The following is a 20,034-nucleotide window of genomic DNA, read 5'->3' as shown; positions in this document are numbered from 1 at the left end:
AAGCTGTCTCTCTTGGAGAGGATATCCTGGTGAGGCTAGATACTGCAAAAAGAAATGAGAATGCTACCTGATCATTTTAACTAACCTGGTTTCTAAAGTAGTATGTGAGGTTTCTTATTTTGTGAATATTCATCTTTTCATAGAGTTTAATGTGTAGTACTTTGATATTACTCTTATATTTCAAGATTTTGGGTCATACTTATTTTATACCGCAGAAGCCTAATGTACATAATTTATAAGAAAATAAAGTTGTATTTATTCATTCTTTGTTTTATAAAGTCTTATAATAAGTTCATTTATTTATCCAGAAGGAGTTCTGAAACAAAACATATAACTTTGAATCATAGAAGCTTCATGAAGCTTTCAGCTATGAGTCCTTGGGTAACTGCATTCAAGAATGGAATTAATAAAAAATTTACACTACAGTGATTTTATACAAAGGAAATAATATACGTATAATTGTTCACCTTTCATTCATAGTTGATTGAAAGCATTCAATTACAGTTAGTTTTCTCCTTCCTAGTCTCTATAGAACAATTATCAGGACAAGGAATGTTTGAATTAAGATATTTTGATTAATTCTTCCAGAATGATGACTATGTAGGCAATAGGCTTCTCAATTTTGTGTCAGGGTGGGATGCTATTATAATGCTATTGTGGACAAACCAAACCAAAAGTGATTGCAAAAATTACATTATTCCTTTCACATGGGAGCACACAGACTAATAAAACTGCCACATCCATTTTTTTTTTTTTTCAGGTTTTGGTGGGGCTGGGTTTGAACCCACCACCTCCGGTATATGGGGCAGGCGCCCTACTCCTTTGAGCCACAGGTGCCGCCCCACATCCATTTTTTATCACATTGTTTCTGAGTGTCAACTATGTACTAGGAAATATTTTTGTCAAAAATAAATAAAACAAACACCCCTGCGCTGGTGGAACTAGTTTTGATTTTTATTTTATTTTATTTTTAAACAGAGTCTCCCTATGTTGCCTTTGGTAGAGTGCCTTTGCGTCACAGCTCACAGCAACCTCCAACTCTTGGGCTTAAGTGATTCTCTTGCCTCAGTCTCCCAAGTAGCTAGGACCAAATTTTTAGAGCATGGAAAGAAGAAATTAAAGAAAAAGAAGGAATAAATAACTTATATAATAGTAGGAAGAGGTATAAAAATGAAAATGCAGAGAAGGCAATAGAGTACCACTTGGATATGGGTGAAATTTTAGATAAATGATTAGAGTAGGCCTTGGTGAGCTTGCAACGTATGAACCAGGACTTGGAGGTGGGAGGGTGAGTGCTGGATATGTGGGGAAGGCATTGGAAACAGAGGCAGTGGCAGCGTGGAGGCTCTAGAACAGGGGTGTCCTGCAAGTGTTTGAGGAGCAGTTTCCCAGAAGCAAAATAAAAAGAAGAGAATAATAGGAGATGAGAAGGGTGGTGACTGCATAGGGCCAATAAGGCGATTTTAGAAACTTTTCACTGCACTCTGAGTGGATTAGAAAGAGCAACGGTGGAATATGTGGGAAAGAGTGAATTGTTTCATTTCACATTTTGAAAGGATCATTCTGGCTGTTATGAAAATAAACGGAAAGATAAATATGGAATCAGGGGAGCAGTGAGAAGCCTATTTGGGTGGTCAGAGGGAGAGAGGGCCAGCAGGCAGAGTGGAGGGAGAGTGGTCAGGCCCAGATGTCATTCTGAAACCAGAACCAGCAGCATTTCCTGCTGAGGTGCATGTGGGGTGTCAGAGGAAGGGAGGGGAAATAGATGACCCATCATTTTTTTTTTTTATGAATCATAGAAAAAATAGGGTAGCCATAAATAGTTTTTAGAATTTGGTCTGGCCTATGTTGCAGCATTGCATTTCTGGGATCATGGAGTGTTAACAAACCTGAAGTGAAAAACTTACAAAGACCGACAGTTTTAGATACAATTTACTGCAAAGGATAGTTTTTGAAAGCTCTAACTGAATGAAACTATGCCAGTTGAATTTAAAGGAAATATTCTAAACCTTTTTTTTTTATATAAGTCTTGATACTTAATTTTGAGGACATGGATAGCTTTTAAGGGAGGGATTAAATGTATTGGCAAAAAATTGAATTGCTTTCCATGAGAGTGAAGTTTTAGGGAGGTTATTTTAATATCTTTTAGAAGATATTATATTTTATAGAATGAGTAAAACAGAATATTGAAAACAATTACTTTGTAATGGAATTCAACTCGTACCCCTTAATTCTATTAAAATAAAACAGAAAAGCATTTCAAAACAAAAGAACAAAACGAAATTACAAAAAAAAGAAAAAAAATACTAACTTTGAAAGTCAGTTGATACTAAAACCAGAATTTTTTAGATTATCAAAAGCAATTTAGAACACAGTGGGCGAATGAATGGTTCAAATTGTGCTTGGAGCTAGGAGGATTTTGGTAAAATTCAATTATTCAATGTATTGAGATATTTTCACTTTTTTTCTCTTATTCTCAACAATTGGGATGATAATAATCACCTTATATGATCTGATATGTGGTGATTATGCAGATGACAATGTAATTGTTTATAGCTGTGTGTAAGATATGTGTCTGTGTCTGTGTGTAAGATATGTGTCTGTGTCTATATCTTAGCACACTAAGTACTTCATATCTGAATGTGAACATAGCCATCGTTCATTCTCCTTATGAAATTAAATTCTAATTTTCTCTTGGAGTGAGAATTGCTTGTCAGTCGATAGACTCTGTTGAGACTATCGTCAGTTAAGCCTAGCTAAACTGCTCTTAAAAATGCAAACATTAAGATGTCAGTAGTTGCAACATTGTACTAGTGTATCCAGCATTTAAAATTGAGTCAAAGGTGACTTTGCAAGATGGTGGGAAGCTCCCCGCTGTGGGATTTGGAGAGGTCCACTTTCCCTCATTTCCTGATTGGACGACCTACTGGCCGGCATGTCCAACCTGCCAGGGCCATTGGGCCGCTTGCTGACTTTATGAGAACGTTTTTTGTTTATCTTTGCTATCCGATATCACAAAACATATTGACAGGCCCTTTAAAAAAAAAAATCAGCTTTTGTTCGTGTTTATATATTTAACTAATATAGCCCGAGACAATTCTTTTTTTTCCAGTGTGTGATTGAAAAGCTAAAAGGTTGGACACCCATGTACCTGAAGTTGTTGAAAATTTGTATTCAACCAGCTGAACAATTATTAGAACATCAAGCAACTGCTTTCTAGGAGATTAGAAAGATCTGATTACCGAAACTAGTCTCACTGTCTCAAATATACCAGAGAGAAGTCATCAAGTGCTTCCTTCAGTTTAATAAGGCAAGACAAAAATCATATGTAAGATTGAGGGTAAGAATAAATCTGTTAAATTGGGAAGAAGGAGAAAGAAATTCATGTTCATTTTACTGCCGCACCTCTCGCTTTATCATAGTTATGCATGTGGAGGAAAAATATGGTAAGGTGGATAGGTGGTAGATGGGTGCAATCCCTGGTATCCACCGTGACCTTGGAATGTATCCCCCGCAGGTAAGTGGAAACGACTGTAGTTTTCTTCATTTCAGCCTTTGTGTTGTTATTGTGAAACACACACACAGAGCACCATAAAAATGTATATATGTTTTAAGAAAGAAAAGAAATCTGTATTTAAATTGTAATATTCAATTACAATCATTTGACTTCTGAGAAAATATAATATACAATGTACAATAAATATACAAAACAACAATCATTATCTGTATATATTATTACAATTTTAATAGTTTTTTTCTTTCTTAATGTGTATATATATATTTTGGTATCCTATGTATGCATGCATATATATGGATATGTACACATACTTCGTATAGATATTTATATATAACACAATAATGCAATGTTATAATTGTTGCTTTATAGAATTTTAGGTATTTTGAAGAAACTAAGAGAAGAAAAGGGAACAAAATATAATTTATTTTTATTTTTTTAATTAATTATTTTTTATTAAATCATAACTTCATACATTGATGCATTTATGGGGTTCAAAGTACTGCTTCGATATACAATGTGAAATGTTTACATTGAATTAAGTAACACATTCATCACAAATATTCTCATTTCTTAATAGTTTTGATATGTACCCTAATTAAAATTATTATTTACCACTTCTGATAGTCTCCTCGCTATGGAATAGAATCAGTATGGAAAATTCAAATGGTTCTGTTTTTCAAATTCTAAAATTTAATTTTTTTTTTTTCTGGAGAATAGTTCTACCAAGCTTCTTATACAACTATGTAAGAGCAGATTATTTCTTCTTTGAATGTTAATATTGAGCAGAGTGTTAAGGGATTCATTCGCATTTGGAAAACCATTCCTTCTTACTGATGATGCCATGACCAGGCTGCTCTATCTGCCCAGCTCCCACAGCCACTTCATCGCCGGCCATAGTTAGGGTTAGATTCAGGCATGCTCGCCATCCTTCTGTTAGTGCTGTCCACTCATTTATTGACTCATTTATTGAGTCCTTATTAATGACTACTATACCTTCGGAACAGTTGTAGAAACAGAGGATATAACACTGACTAACACAGGAAAATTCTTGCTTTAGAACTTATCTTCTGCTGAGTGAGAAATTCAATGTGGAGACAGATGTGTGTATCGTGTCCGATGATTGATGCCATAAAAGAGAAGTAAAATTATGTGACTCTGGGTGTCCTTTCCAAAGCTTTTTGTTTCATTGGGAAATGAGTCCATCTCTGTAGCTTGAAAAGTAAGAACTTTTCCTGATGTAGTAGACATTCATAAAATTATAGTTCTTATTTTTATTCTACCATTTTAAGAAAGGTTTGAGAATAGAACAAACTGAACTCAACATTTTTGTATTTTCTTATGATTCTATTGAAATATATAGAGATGTATATATTCATTATTTTGACTAGTTAATTTTGATTTCACATATTATCTATAAATACTTATAAGATTAAAATTAAATGTGTCAGAAAATACAACATTTGCTTCTTTTGTTTTTTTTTAATTTTTGCCTCAAACATCATTTTCCCAGTGAGATTTTCTGTGGGATTCCTGTTCAATCTTCATCTTTCTCACCACCAATGCTTTTAGGAAGGAGGTTCACTTTCAGTGGTGTGTTTGTGTCTTACTTACTTCTTTGATATAAGAAGTACCTTTCTTAATTTTTTGTCTGTCTTATTCTGTTAATGTACAAGCTCCTTTAGGGTGGTAAATTTTGTAAGTTTGGTTAAGTGCTACTTTGTCAGCTGCTAGAACAGAGTCTGAAAACACTAAATAACTATACAAAAGACATAATGGATGTAATTTTGGTTTTGTAACCGTCCAATTTGATTTTTAACAATGTTTACTAATAATAGCATTTTGTTAACCCTTTCTGTTTGTAACAATTTGCATTTAAGAACCTTTGTTCAGATCACAGTTAAGAATAATGAACTCAATATCTACAGATTCTAGATATGAGTGAGATCATATAGTATTTTTCTTTTTGTACAAGGTTTATTTCACTTAACATAATGTCTTCCATGTTCTTCCAGGTTGTAACAGATAAGAAGATGTTTCTCTTTTTTAGTACTTCATATACAGGGGTCCAGAAAGTCCTTGTCTATTTTAAATAGACAACTATTGTTTGTTTATAGACAACTATTTTAAATTGCGTGTGGACTTTATGGCAATCCTGTGTATGTGTATGTGTGTGCACACACACACACACACCCTTCATTTTTTTAAATCTATTTATCTGTTGATGAACAGAGTTTGATTCCATATCTTATATATTTTGAATAATGAGGTTGTGTTCATGGGAGCACAGATAGCCTTTCAGTATATTCATTTAAGTTTCTCTGAAAATATACCCCAGAGCAGTACTACTAGATAATACAGGTAGTTCAATTTTTATTATTTGGAGGAACCTCCATACAATCATGACTAAAACTTACATTCCAACCAGTAATGTACAAGAGTTCCCTTTTCTCCACATCCTCGCCATCATTCATTACCTTTCATCTTTTTGATGAAAGTCTATCTAAAGGTGACATGTCATTGTGACCTGAATTTCTATTTCCCTAATGATTACTGGTGATGAACATTTTTTTTATGGACCTATTTGATATTTGTATGTCCTCTTCTAAAAAATATCTGTTCAGGGACTTTGGCCCTTTTTTAATTGAGTTATTTATTTTTTGCTATTGAATTTTTGAGTTATTTTTTATATTCTGGATATTAACTCCTTATAAGAGGGATGGTTTGAAAATATTTTTTTCCATTGGCAGGGTTGTCTGTCCACTTTATTGTTTCCTTTGATGTGCCAAAGGTTTTCAGTTAGGTAGTATCTTACTTGTCTATTTTGGCTTTTGTTGCCCAAATGAATGGTGTAGACTGCAGGGGTCCTCAAACTTTCTAAACAGGGGGCCAGTTCACTGTCCATCAGACCGTTGGAGGGCTGGACTGTGGGTCCTAGGACGAGTCGGCTGCTAAGCAGGACAGGCAGTGGCTACAAAAACACCTGGTGGGCTGGATAAATGTCCTCGGCGGGACACGTGTGGCCCACAGGCTGTAGTTTGAGGATGCCTCATGTAGAGCTTTGCCCTGGTGTTTTATTCTAATAGATGTACAGTTTCAGGGTTGATATTTAAGTGTTTTATCTATGTTGAATTGAATTTGGCATAGTGTCTTTTCCATTGTGTGCTTTGGGCACTGTTTTGAAAATCAATTGATCATAAATACACGAGTTTACATCTTGGCTTTCTAACCTGTTCCATTGGTCTGTATCTGTTTTTATGCCAGAGGCTTAGGAAGATGGGGATGGGGGGAATGGGAAGTTTTAATTAAAGGGTAAAAAGTTTCAGGTAGGTAGGAGGTGTAAGTTTTAGGATCTGCTGCATACCAGGGTGACTATAGTCAATAATAATGCATATTTCAAAACCAGCAAAAATAGTATATTTTAAATGTTGCACCATAAAAATGATAGCTAGGCAAGGTGATAGATGTGTGAATTAGTTCACTTAATCGTTCCACGTTGTATGCATATATCGAAAGTTCACATTGCACCCCATACACGTGTACAATTACAAGTTGTCTAGTACATAATACTAAGAAGATGGATGACAATAACAACAGTCAAGTTCACCACTTTTTAAATGTGAAAAGTGACATTCTTTTATTTAAATATTGCTGATAAGTTTGCAATATAACTATTAATAATACAATTAGTAATGTAAAGAGAGTGAGCTTCTAATTAGTCCATCAGACCTAATATATTTGGAGTATTGAAATATTTTTGTAAGAGGGGAGGAGGTAGGAGGTCCAGTAAGCTCTCAGCTACTGGTAATGGGCACAATGGGAAGGTGTGTGGCCCACCTGCTGGGTGAAGGGCTCAGCTACAACTTGGATTTTAACAAATGCAAACAATGTAACCTAATCCTTTGTACCCTCCTATTAACGTGAAAAAAAGATATTTTCCTAGGGAAAAATATCTTAATTCCTTTCCCCTTGACAATAAATATTATTTAAAATTCACATTTTACCCTGTCGCAAATGAGGTACGACAAAAATTGATGATAATGTGTGATCCTCTTCTCCTGTCACTCTTTAACCTCTAGAAACACTAATTAATGATATATATACCCCAGGGAGTTAAAGCTTTAAATCTACTGCTTACATGGTGTTGGTAAATCAGAAATTTATAAAACCAGTCTGAAACTCAGTTCTGTGGTTTATGGTAATACCTGGTTTCAATTCTTTAAAGCATTGTAAAATTAAAATACTCTCATATGTGCTAAAACTTTCTAAGCCATAATTGTGTCCCAAAATGGTTAACTTCATTAGAAATTTTTAGAATAAAATTTATGTGTAACATACTTAGTAAAGCAATATATAATACAATATTATATTGTATCATTTAATATACAAATAATGACACATTCAACAAATTAAGATAAAAGATAAACTCATAGAAACTGATGTTTAAACACATCTATTCAGTTGGCAAGTTGATAAGAAAGATAATCATTTTTATTGCAAGGTACAAATTTATCGGGGCTATTTGGCAGAGATAAAGTTACAGAGTCAGTGACTCAGAGGTGTGTGTTTATAGTTCATGAAGTCATTATGGAGCTGCTGTAGACATCTAAGAGTTACTGGAGAATTTTTCTTTCTTTTTACTCCAGATCAAAGTTGTTAAGAACAAGGGATGGAGTGTGGTCTGATCAAGTGTGGTGTAAACTATGGACACCCTGGAAATGGCATTCCTCCTCCAAGTTAATTACACTATAATGAGAAAACTACATACTGCAAAATAAAGAGAGGACCTCACTTGAGTTACTCTGTCATTCCCTGATCATCTCCAGAGAAAGCTGTGATGACGAATGAGAGAGCATTGAAGACATAACCTGTCACCAATGGAAAGTTACCAGCAACCCCTGGGTCTGTGAGCTGAGTGCCGCAGATTTGTTCATTTTTCCATATTCGTGTAAAAAATACATCCTTTTTTTTTGAGACGGAGCCTCAAGCTATCCCCCTGGGTAGAGTGCCATGGCATCACGTTCAGAGCAACCTCCAACTCCTGGGCTCAAGCGAGTCTCCTGCCTCAGTCTCCCAAGTAGCTGGGACTACAGGCGCCCGCCACAACGCCTGGCCATTTTTTGGTTGCAGCCATCATTGCTGTTTGGCGGGCCCGGGCTGGGGATTCGAACCGGCCACCTTAGGTGTACGTGGCTGACGCCTTAGCAGCTTGAGCCACAGGCACTGAGCCTAAAAAATACATCCTATACCTCGTCTCGTGTCCCATTTCCTTTCTGACTTCATGGATTCACATGGAAACAGGAACTCAGAACAAGAAAGGCAGAAGCTCACTGAGGATCTCAGCAATGGTGTGACTGCCTGCTGGCCGGTTCCATCCTTCCACATTGTGCCCAGAGATTCCACGTCCCCCAGCTGTACTGAGGACTGGAGGAATACAGCAAATCTGCATTTTGAGTTTAGATCTGATTTTAAGGATCTGAAACAAACAAACAAAAAAAATAGAAAACAACACAACAACCTCCACTTCTTAGACCAACAGAAAATATAAAACAGGGTGCTATCAGGTGCCGGAATATAGAAAACTAACACTAATAAGATTGAAATGCTTTATAGGTGAAACGTATAAATTACTTGTGTTTATTCTTGACAGGAAAGTAAACTAACGTAGGGAAAACAGTGATGAGTGTTGGAGTGGCCTCGCGTTAGAGCACTCACCTGCTATTTTCATTACTTTCACTCTGCTGAGTTTAGGTTTCCACGCCTAACACTGTTATTCAGAAGGACTGTAGTTTACAGCACTTACATCAAAAGGATATCATTTATTTTATTGTTCTTTCAAACTTAAATATTTAATGTAAAAAACACTTTTGGGGCATTTCACCAAAACATCCTCCAAATTTATGTTTGGAGAAATAAAAAAGCAAATGTAAGATAAAATCCTCGTTGAGGCCTATTCTGATCACTCATTCATAGCCAAGGGGCACTGATGTCTTTTTACTGCTGTTTCTGTCTCTCTACATATACTATGATTCTAGTTTCTTTATGCTGGGACTAAACTCCAAATAATTAGAAAATCTTGATTTTATGAAATTGCTTACTGTTATCAAAATAGTGAAAAAATGGAGAACATTACGAAAATGACTCTTTCACAGTTGTAAATTTTCTGTAAGTTCAGAATCACTTTGTTTTTGACCTAAGATAGATATTTTTCACCTCTTAAACTTGATTGACAAGACCCTGGTTTCAAATGGTCAAAGGCAGTAGAGCTGGGAGAGATATTGGCAGTTGAGTCGTCTGTAACTTTCTTCTTTTTTTTTTTGATATCTCATCTGTGGCTTTTCATGGCAGCAATGAAGAGGTCATTATTCTTTGAAAAAATGTATTTTCTTTTGTAAATATCATCTTCAGAGCCACCTGTTCATATTACAATTTCAAAGTATAATAAAACATGTGTTATTTAGGTTAAGAATTTATCTAAAAAAAATAAAAAATTCCTTTGGCTAATGTCTGATATTTTCAAAAGTTTCTTTGTCAAACATATGTATTTCCTCTTACTGTTGAAATGAAAATCTTCTAAGTCAAAAGGGCACTGAGTGTCCACTCAAAGTCCTTCATCACACAAAGCAAATGAAAGATTTTAGATATCTTTCTACTGATCTATTTTCTATTTCTATTTTTAAGCTCCGTTTTAAGGAAGAGTGGTAAACATTTTAATTTCTAGGCGGAAAAACAAAACCTTACATATTTTTTTTCCTCCTAAACGAATCATGGGAGTGAAATGCTAAACCAAAAAAATGTATTTAACTCATTAGGATTTTAATTAGTGCCTAGAATTGGGAGTCAGATGTCAATCATCCTGATTCTGGTGTGTCACTAAATAGAGGATTTTTCATGTTTTCATTACATAATTGATATTTAATTATTAGCAAGGCATTATGCTAGATGCTGCCTACCAATAGTGATAAAAAAAAAATCCAACGCCTGTTTTTTGGGGGGCCTATTTTGAAATGGAAAGTTAAGGTAAGGCCTGCATGAAGCAGTGCCATTGGGTTAATTTTATTAGATGAAAAGTTAGGCAAATTACAGTGAAGTAGGGGTGAATCCCATAGTGAGGAAGCAACGTGGGCAATGTTCCTAAGGATTATCTGAGAGAAGCTGAAGATGAAAATGAAAATCGATGACCCTTTTGCCTTGGGGATAGAAAAATCTGAAAATAGCCATGGAAGTTTGTCTCTCAGTCTGTGAATATTTGATCCCCAGATTCTTAAATATTTTATTTAATTGCATCAGCAAATGAAAAACATGACTGTGATCTTGTAATAGAGTAGGAAATAACAAAAATACAAGAAACAAATAAAAATTAAAATAAAAGAAGAAATATTCATTTGGTCTCTGCCTCTGGTATCAACCCTTGTAATTTCCTGAACAGGAGTGCTGGGGACATCTTTTGTTGTCATATCTGGTCTTTGGCTTCGTTCTCTGACGCAGAGTTCTGAATCCCTTGAAATTTCCTGGATGGTGGGGATGTCTCTGTTCTTAGGACTCTTGGAGAGTTCCTGGTTGGTGGCTAGTCTCCAGAAAGACCAAGCCTTGACTAAGAAGCTTAGAACTTTTATTTACTCCCTCTCCCTACCCTGCAGGAGGGGGAGTGGGTGTAAATATTGAGGTAATAAGTGATCTTGCCTATATGATGAAGCAAACCTCTGTTAAGTATCTGAACTACATTATTCAAAGAGCTTCTTGGTTGTTGTAGAGTGAGGGATGAGGGGAGGGTGGTGACATGCCTGAAAAGATCCTGGAAAATCCACGCTTCCCTTTCCTTTACCATATGTGTCCCTTCATGTGGCTGTTTCTCTGTGTCCTTTTTTAGAACAATAGACTGGTAAATGTGTTTCTCTGAGTTGTGTGAGCTTCTCTAGCAGATTTATGAAGCCCAAGGAGGGGGTCATGGAAAAGCTTATCTGTATCCATTTAGGAAAATGAACACCTTTAGACTTGCAATTGGCATTGAAAATGGGGGTGCGCTAATGGGACTGAGACTGTCAACTGAGGGATCTGATGTTACCTCCAGGTAGGCAATTCGCAATCAAGTTAAACTACACAGTACTTAGCTGCTGCCCTCTGAAGAACTCGGTGTGCTTGGTATGTGGAGAAAAGCCTCCCACCTCTAATGTCAGCAGTGTTCTGTATTGAGTGGTAAGAGTAGGGAAAAGGTTTGGTTTCTTCTAACACGTGAACCTACACTTACACATGCCATTTCCTGATAAATTTACCATTTTATCCCGTGGGACAATAATATAGTGACACTATCATTCCTCTTCATTCCCATTGGGCATTAATTAAGTAAATAATCTTACTGATATCTTCTTGGGCTCAATTCATTTAAAATAGTTTTTTAGTGTAGTGGAGGCACGGTAGATCAGGAAAGGTGTGATAGTCAATGTTTTCTAAAATAACCATAATAGGTCATCCTTGCTTCTATCAAATACAGAGCAAAGTCTCACTTTGTCACCCTGAGAAGAGTGCCAAGGCATCATACCTCACAGCAACCTCAAATTCTTGGGCTCAAGTGATTCTCTAGCCTTAGCCTCCACTATAGGTGCCACCATAACGCCGGGCTATTTTTAGAAATACAGTCTCACTCTAGCTGGGCTGGTCTGGAACTGTAGAGCTCAGGAGATCTGCCCACCTCAGCTTCCCAGAGTGCTGGGATTATAGGTGTGAGCCATGGTGCCTGGCCCCAATAGAATAATTTTTTTTTTTTTTTGAGACAGAGCCTCAAGCTGTCCCCCTGGATAGAGTGCTGTGGCATCACAGCTCACAGCAACCTCCAACTCCTGGGCTCAAGCGAGTCTCCTGCCTCAGCCTCCCAGGTAGCTGGGACCACAGGCACCCGCCACAATGCCAAGCTATTTTTTTGGTTGCAGCCATCATTGTTGTTTGGTGGGCCCAGGCTGGATTCAAACCCGACACCTTAGGTATATGTGGCTGGCGTCTTAGCCACTTGAGCCACAGGTGCCGAGCCAGAATAATTTTTAAGTTATATTCTGTAGAAGTTTCTGCTTGACAATTTCAAGAAGTTTCCTTTAGCTACTGAATTAGACAATAAAAATTCTACAGACTACTATCATCAAAGCACTCAGGTTAAAATAATGACAAAGAAAAAAAGGTTTTCATGAAGGTCAATTCAGAAAAGAGAAATAAAGCATACTGTTTTAAAACTAAATATTTTCACACTTCTCACATAAGTATTTTTCATTGAATCTGAGTGGTGTGTGAAAGTTTTGACCATAGAGTATGGTTGAAATGATGTTATGTGATTTCCGAGAAAATATCACAAAGTATCATTTGGCCTGATTCCCTGGAACATTCATTTTTGGAGCCAGGGGATACTTGAAAGAATTTCAGTTATTTCAAACTCAGTATTCTGTGAAGATACACGAGCCTCTTGGAAACTGGGGGTCAAAGCTCATCCTTACCCCTGTGTCTTATGTGTATAAAGAAACTTCCAGAAGATTCTATCATCCAGCTATTAGGGTTACATTAGCATTCAAGTCTTTCCAACAAGTGGTTCCAGATAAAGTGGAATGGAAATAAATCATATTCACTCTATTTTCTTGAAATTTCTGATCCACAGAATTCAATAGCATAATATAATGATTGTTGTTTACGACACTACATTTGCAGGTGGTTATTATATATTGATAGATAACTGGGATGTTGTTGCACTGATTCTTCAGGGGGGCCATATTGGCGTCTATATATTGTATTCTTCTATACATTCTTTTATACCATGGGTCCAGCTGGATTGTAGCCCTGGCCTGCTATCACTGGCTATGCCAATTATGCTAATACTGCACCACCTTTAGCCTCAGTGTCCTCATCTATGAAATGAGAACTGTGAACCAGATGTCCCCCCACATTATTATGATCATAATATACTCTTATTATTGTCTTAATGCACTTTTTTATACCAACTACATAACTTTAGAAATGTGTTTTCTGTACCTTTCATGAGAACTAGTAATTTGCTTTTTTTTGAATACTATTAAGTTTGTATATGATCAACTGACTTCACAATTTAATTGTAAGTTCATAGAAATGAGGTGTTAGTAATCTCATAAAACTTTGTATGTAAGATATGGTTAGTAAACACTTAGAGAATTAGAGATAATAAATTGACTACCCAAATATGGAAGTATAAAATTTAAATCCTATCTTTTAGAAACTTGTGATCAAATTTAGAGCACACAACTATACATGAAGTTAAATGCTAAATCCTATAATAATAACTAATATTGAGTTGTAATTTAAAGTAATGATTAATTTCAAACAGGCCAGTACATTCTGATGATGTCAGTAATGTGAAATGTACCTACAGAAAGCTGATTCTGTATGTATACTGTTATCATTTCTCAATACTTCTCATATTTTGCTTCTTAAGAAGAATTCGTGCATTATTTCCTAGCCATTAGGTAAATAGAATGAAAATAAGAAAGGGAAGGAGTTCTTTAAGTTGAATCTTGGGAAATGTGTGAGTTGATCTATGAGTTTACTACATTATTGAGTGAAGAAGTTTCCCGTGACCATGAGGACATGAAGTAAAGACAGCTGCTGGCAAAGACAACAGGTGATACTTTATTGCACCCACAGATTCCTGTGGCAGATAATGTTTATTGGCTGTTCTTTTTTGCTTTCTGCTAAAATACTAGAATCTAATCTTTGAGTTATTTTAGGAAGTGATATATGTGTGTTATATGTTGTAGTGAGTCATTTTAATCTAGCATAAATAAATACAATAAAAACAGAAAATAATGTACTGCACTAAAATAGCAACAAAGAAATTGAATTTCTTAACCTTCACCAGAAAGAATCTGTTGATAATCAACATTAATTTTTGGATTTATAGATTATGGTATTGTTAGCATTTTCTCTGATGAATTTTTGAAAATAAAATGGGTGTTGTGTTCTCTTTATGTTTATAACTATATACACAAACATATTTAAACATAAACGTATTTGTGAGTAATAGTTGAGATTCCATAATGCAACTCAATCTCTTTATGCTCTTTAGAAAAAAGAATTAATATTAGTTTTTTAAAAATATGGAATGCTTCATGAATTTGCATATCATCTTTGCACAGGGGCCATGCTAATCTTCTCTGTATTGTTCCAATTTCAGTATATGTGCTGCCAAAGTGAACACTAATGTTATTTTTTTAAAGTTGTTTTGTGACAATCTGTAAGAAAATTTTTAATAATATTCTTGAATATATGACTTGATCATTATTTTCAAGATACTTAAAAACAATTTTTTCATTGTACCTGAAAACTCTTTTAAGATACAAAGTAGCATCTAGCAATAAAATAAAGATCTTTATTTTAGTCCTATTCGGTGACAAATAACTTCAGAACATATCATTCTCCAAAATTGTTGTCAATGGCATAGTGTTAGAAGAATCGAATGTAAAAATTTTCACATAATATTAGAGATCGGGGATAGAACTATTTTTACTATTAATAGTCCCCAATAAAAAATGGGAAAAAATGGTAAATGCTACATTTCAGAACGTATTTATTTAGTTTTTACTTGAGTAAAAGAATAAAGCTAAAATTTTCTTCTATGGAGTCATTACTGGTAATAATAGCCAATCTGATAATAATAGTAATGACCTGATTCATTCCTTCCCTTACTAAAAATCTGTGGAGCACTTTATGGTAGACCTGGGGGATATAGCAATGACCATGTTATCACTTTGAAAATTTGAAGGGATTAATTTAAAAAAGAATATGAAGAAATATTTAGTTTAGGGATTGGAAAACTTTTTCCATAAATAGCCAGGTAGCAAATAGTTTAGGTCTTAGGGAGCATACAGAGAAAAATTCCATTCAATATAAAAGTTAAATACTAAGTCCTATAATAAAAAATAATTGAACAGTAATTTAAAGTAATGGTTACTTTGAAAAAGGCCAGTACATTCGGATGATTTCAGTAGTATGGTATTTACTTACAGAAAATTGATTCTGCATGTACTCTGTTATCATTTTTCTCTACTTTTCACATGTTGCAACCATACAGCAACTACTCAACCCCGCCAATATACAAAGTGGGCATAGGCTTAGTGAATAAACTGTATGCCTGTTTTCCCATCAAACTTCATGTACAAAAATGGGTAATGACTCAGATTTGGTTTGTGCTATACTTTGCTGTCCCTAATTTAGTAATGTAACTCAGTACATAATGTGCAATTAATATTAGCTCAAGTCTCTGATTTATAACTTGGATTCTAATATCTTTCTCCAACTCATCATCTCTCTCCTAAGCCTCCTAAATCAAAACCGCTACTGGTAGACTTCATCGATGTGAATAAAAACTTGAGTTTTCATCTCTCTTTTCAATATTGTTTTACTATAAGGTCTGCAATCAAAAGTAAAACACTTGTATTTTTTCTTTCCATTTTCCAGTTGGTCATGACATTCTTCTGCTTTCTCTGGCTCATGAATATCTGGTCTAGTTTACTTCCCACATTTGCCTTAAGACCCATTATGTCTCTGTGCCCTCCCCCCAATTCTCATTTCTTCTAAAGTTCCTTTCCTCACTTATTATCATTCACAAAACAAATTCTTTACCAAAAGGGTGATGAATTGTACTAGAAATGTGCTTAAGTGCAGCTTAGTTGGGAGGGTCTTTTGTGTCCCCTCCCTAGATGTGTAAACATATGCCCTGTCACTTTAATTCCCAGAGAGAATCAAGATGACAGGGCAGCTGACAATCACTTCTTATTTTGGTAACACAAGTAACAGTGCAAGAGATTGGACAGAAGAAACACAGATGTGAGAGTGAGAAGAGATAAATTCTAATCTCTAATATGTCAAGCCGTGTGACCTGAAAGAGGAAACAATAAATTTGGGTCTCAGTTTCCTCATCTATAAAATGAATGGGTGAATCTAGATGGTAATCAAGAATACTGACTGCTCCAAAATAAGTTATTTCATAATTTTAGTTGTAGTCATAGGTATAGATTACACCATTTATGGTCCAGTTTCTAATCATATGATCTCAGTTCAGGAAATTAATCAACAGCCTGTATTTTAACTGGAAAAGAAATCTATTCACCTTTACTGTTAAAATTCATTCCTTTAACCAACAAATGCATGCTAGAGGCCTATTGTCTATTAAATAGTTCCGGATATTGCTTATTTAAAATGGCTGCTTTTTAGTAATATAGCAAAATAACTTAAATACATTTTACTATGCCTATAATCTCTGGAGAGATGTGATGAAATGTGCATGAAAGGGCAAAGTAAATGGAACAATTTAATAGAAGCTGACTTTAAAATGAATTAAAGGACTTCGAAGTGGGACCGAGATATGATAGTTATGACAATAACATTCTAAAATGAGATTCAGTATAATTTCAAAAGATGAATTAACATTTCAATGAAAAGGGCTTCTAATTAATGGACGCTATAAAAGATGAAGGTATTGGGAAACTGGTTATATGGAATCCAGTTTTAGAAATGTAATATTTGTTCTTAAAGTATTGTAAATTCTACTAATTTGTTCCTTTTTTAACCCACATATCTTTTTACCAATGTATTCATCCATCTAATAAACAATATTTATTTACATACACTACACTATATTAAGTTATGATGGAGATATTAAGAAGTTAATTCAATAACTTAAATGTAACCAAACCCTTGCATAGTAGGACATTAAAAATGAATTCAACAAGAGAGTGATATATATTGTACATCCTTGGTTGTGATGGACTTGAACAAAAAGTTACAGTATTAATAAATGAGCATTTTCTATCAAAAATGTGAATTCTTTCTAAAATTGAAACTTCTTGAATAGGACTTTATTTGCTTCCATTAACTCACCCTATTTGAAAAATAGTCTTTTTTTTTCTAAAGGAAAAATTTTGAAAATGCCATCCCCAGCGCTAAAACAGAATATTCTGATGATGGAATCTGTATTATCTAAGTTAAACACTTCATATAATTTTTCTCTTTTCTTTTTTATTCTGAATATCTCATTTTCTTTAAATAAAATATAATATTTGCATGTATATCTCCCCTCCAGGTTCACCTCTTCATAAACAAGTTTTACTCAATACATTATTTTGTGCCACTAAAACTTAATTTTTCTGGTTTTTAAATCTGTAGCAGCAAAAGTTTTCAATTCTGTGGGATATCAACCAATTGCCCACTGTGTTCTGTCCTGGTAGCCAGTTGAACCACCATGTGCTGTAAATAAAATAGTTATTTGCTCTGATTGTAAATATAACTTTATGCCAGAAAAACTATAAGGTATTAATTCTTAAGTTACATAATAACCTTTATACATTTCTTTTGTGGGATCAATTTTCACAACTGGTAACTGAAGAGATTATGTAAAGTAGTATTTGTCATCTTTCCTGATATAATGTTGTGGCATGTTTATACTTCTGTCTTCCGGAACCTGAAATTTGAAAAAAAAAAAAAAAGTCAGCTTTGCTTTTTAAAACATGAGCCATTTTATTCTCAGCTACCTGTATTTTCCCTCCTCCTGTACACTGTGGCGGTTCCTTAGGTCTCCTGCCTTTCCAGCCCCAAGGTGAGAAGGTGGAGCACGTGTGCTCAGCACCTGCAAAGTTTAAACATCAGCTTCTTCCTTCCCTTCTCCCTGGGGTGAGGACTGGCCACGCTGGACTGTGTCAGCTGGTAGACGAAACCAGGCACTCCGTGCTTTTCTGCTTACTCTCTCTCAATCGAAAAAATGTGTTCACTCTTGATTCGTCCCCCTCCTGGGTCACTGGTGCTCTTTAGAAACACCTATGGCTTGCTCTGCCATTGGCTTTAGGGAAGCTCTGGTCACACCCCAGGAGGCAAAAGGCTGCGCCAAACCTCTTCAGGACTCCTGGAACAGACCTGGGGTGGAAGAGCAGAAGCTTCCAGGCTGAGCCAGTGGGCAGCTCTTTCACTATGGTCACTGGTAAAGGCCAGGACAAAGGCTGGGGGGCCATTTTGGCAAGAGGACTTGGGGAGACAAAGATTAAAGGTGGTACCTAGGGACAGGTAAACATAAAACCCGAGGAATTGAGGGTACAGTGGGGGCGCCTGCTGTCCAGCTTCCAGCCTCGGATCTGCTTCATGGTCTTCGGGAAAAGGAAGCTGAATATGTATGATGGGAAGGGCATCTCCACAGTAAATCTCCACCACTCGTGGGAGGGATGCCACCACGAATGTCCGACACATCAGAATTGGGGGTCCTAGTCTTGTGAGCAGTCAGAGAGGTTTGGACACAGCCTAACTAAACAAGCCCAGCAAGAATGGGATGGCCAGTCTGACAGATGGTCTACTCTCTTTTCTCTCCTTATACACAGTCATAGGACAAGAAGAAGCCCTAATACCTACGAATTCACCCTTGAGATGTCGGTTAAAGAACTGGAGGGCCCTTGAATTCAATATTGTTCAGAAAAAAGAAAGTAATGTTTGTGACACAGTCTGGCCACACATGGAGAGGACACCTGAATCGAGTCATAAGGGCACTACAGTCTTACAGCTAGAAAAGGGGAGTGGGAGTGGTCAGGGGTCTCCCACCTCAGGCCTTCATGTACTTGAGAGATAACTGCCAGCATTGTAAGTCTCATGTTGAGACATGTAACAGAAAAAAGAGAGAGAGAGAGAGCGAAGTCAGGAAGAAGGGAATGGGACTGTGGCTACAGCTTCACCCCGAACTGAGCCCCAGACTCCACCCTCATACATCTCTCCACCTACCGTATGTCCAGTCCAGGAGATGTCAAGATCACCAAGACTGTCTGAGAGTGTGCATGTCCCTTTCTCCAAGGGAGATCTAAAGGCACACAAAGAGAAATTGAGGAGTTTTTCTGCTGACTCCAGGAGATTTAGAGAGTTGGAACACCTGGCACTTGTTTTTTTTGATTAACTTGGAAGGGCGTATGGGTTCTGCTCTCTCACCATTGTTTAGTCAATGAGAGGAATAGAATGTGGGCTGCTGGACAGATGTTTAGAGATTAACTTCGTGATCCAAATCCAGAGTTAACCTGGGGTGATCAGGCTGTCTCTGGAGACGACTGTGATTACATTACCCCTGAGGCCAATTAGGAGAAACACTTCACAGTCAGACACATGATGATGTGTCTAACAGGTGAAATAAAAATCAATCCAGGTAAAACCTTGAAGCTTCTCCAAGGTGACAGAGATGCTACAGAGAAAGGACAAGAGTCCAGCCAAATTTAGGAAAAGGCTTACTGATGCTGATATCAACCAAATCTCAAAAAAAGCTGTCATAATGATAAATATCCATTTCATTAAACTTTTTATGGCATCTGTAGCAAACTTCAGAAGTTAACTTTGGGACTCCAAACAGATACTACTCAACTACTGTCAGTGGGCCCTACTGTCTACAACAACCAGGATTTCGAGGTAACACAGAGGGACCCCCAAAGTCTAAATCTCAGGCTCAGTTGGCTAATGCCATCAGCCCAAGAGGTCATGAGGAGACTTGCTAG

The 20,034-nt window shown here is 36.1% G+C and overlaps 1 non-coding gene across 1 annotated transcript; it reads right to left on the bottom strand.

Moving 5' to 3' along the window:
• Positions 1–14,613: 14,613 nt before the first annotated feature.
• Positions 14,614–14,720, bottom strand: LOC111723350. The gene has a single exon (XR_002771914.1). It is a non-coding gene; the product is annotated as a U6 spliceosomal RNA (small nuclear RNA).
• Positions 14,721–20,034: the final 5,314 nt, after the last annotated feature.

This window comes from Otolemur garnettii, unplaced genomic scaffold (genome assembly GCF_000181295.1).
Source record: "Otolemur garnettii isolate 467f Iridium unplaced genomic scaffold, OtoGar3 scaffold00010, whole genome shotgun sequence".
Classification (NCBI taxonomy): Eukaryota; Metazoa; Chordata; class Mammalia; order Primates; family Galagidae; genus Otolemur; species Otolemur garnettii.
Note: the sequence above shows the minus strand (reverse complement) of the source record. Positions and strands in the feature narration are given on the sequence as shown.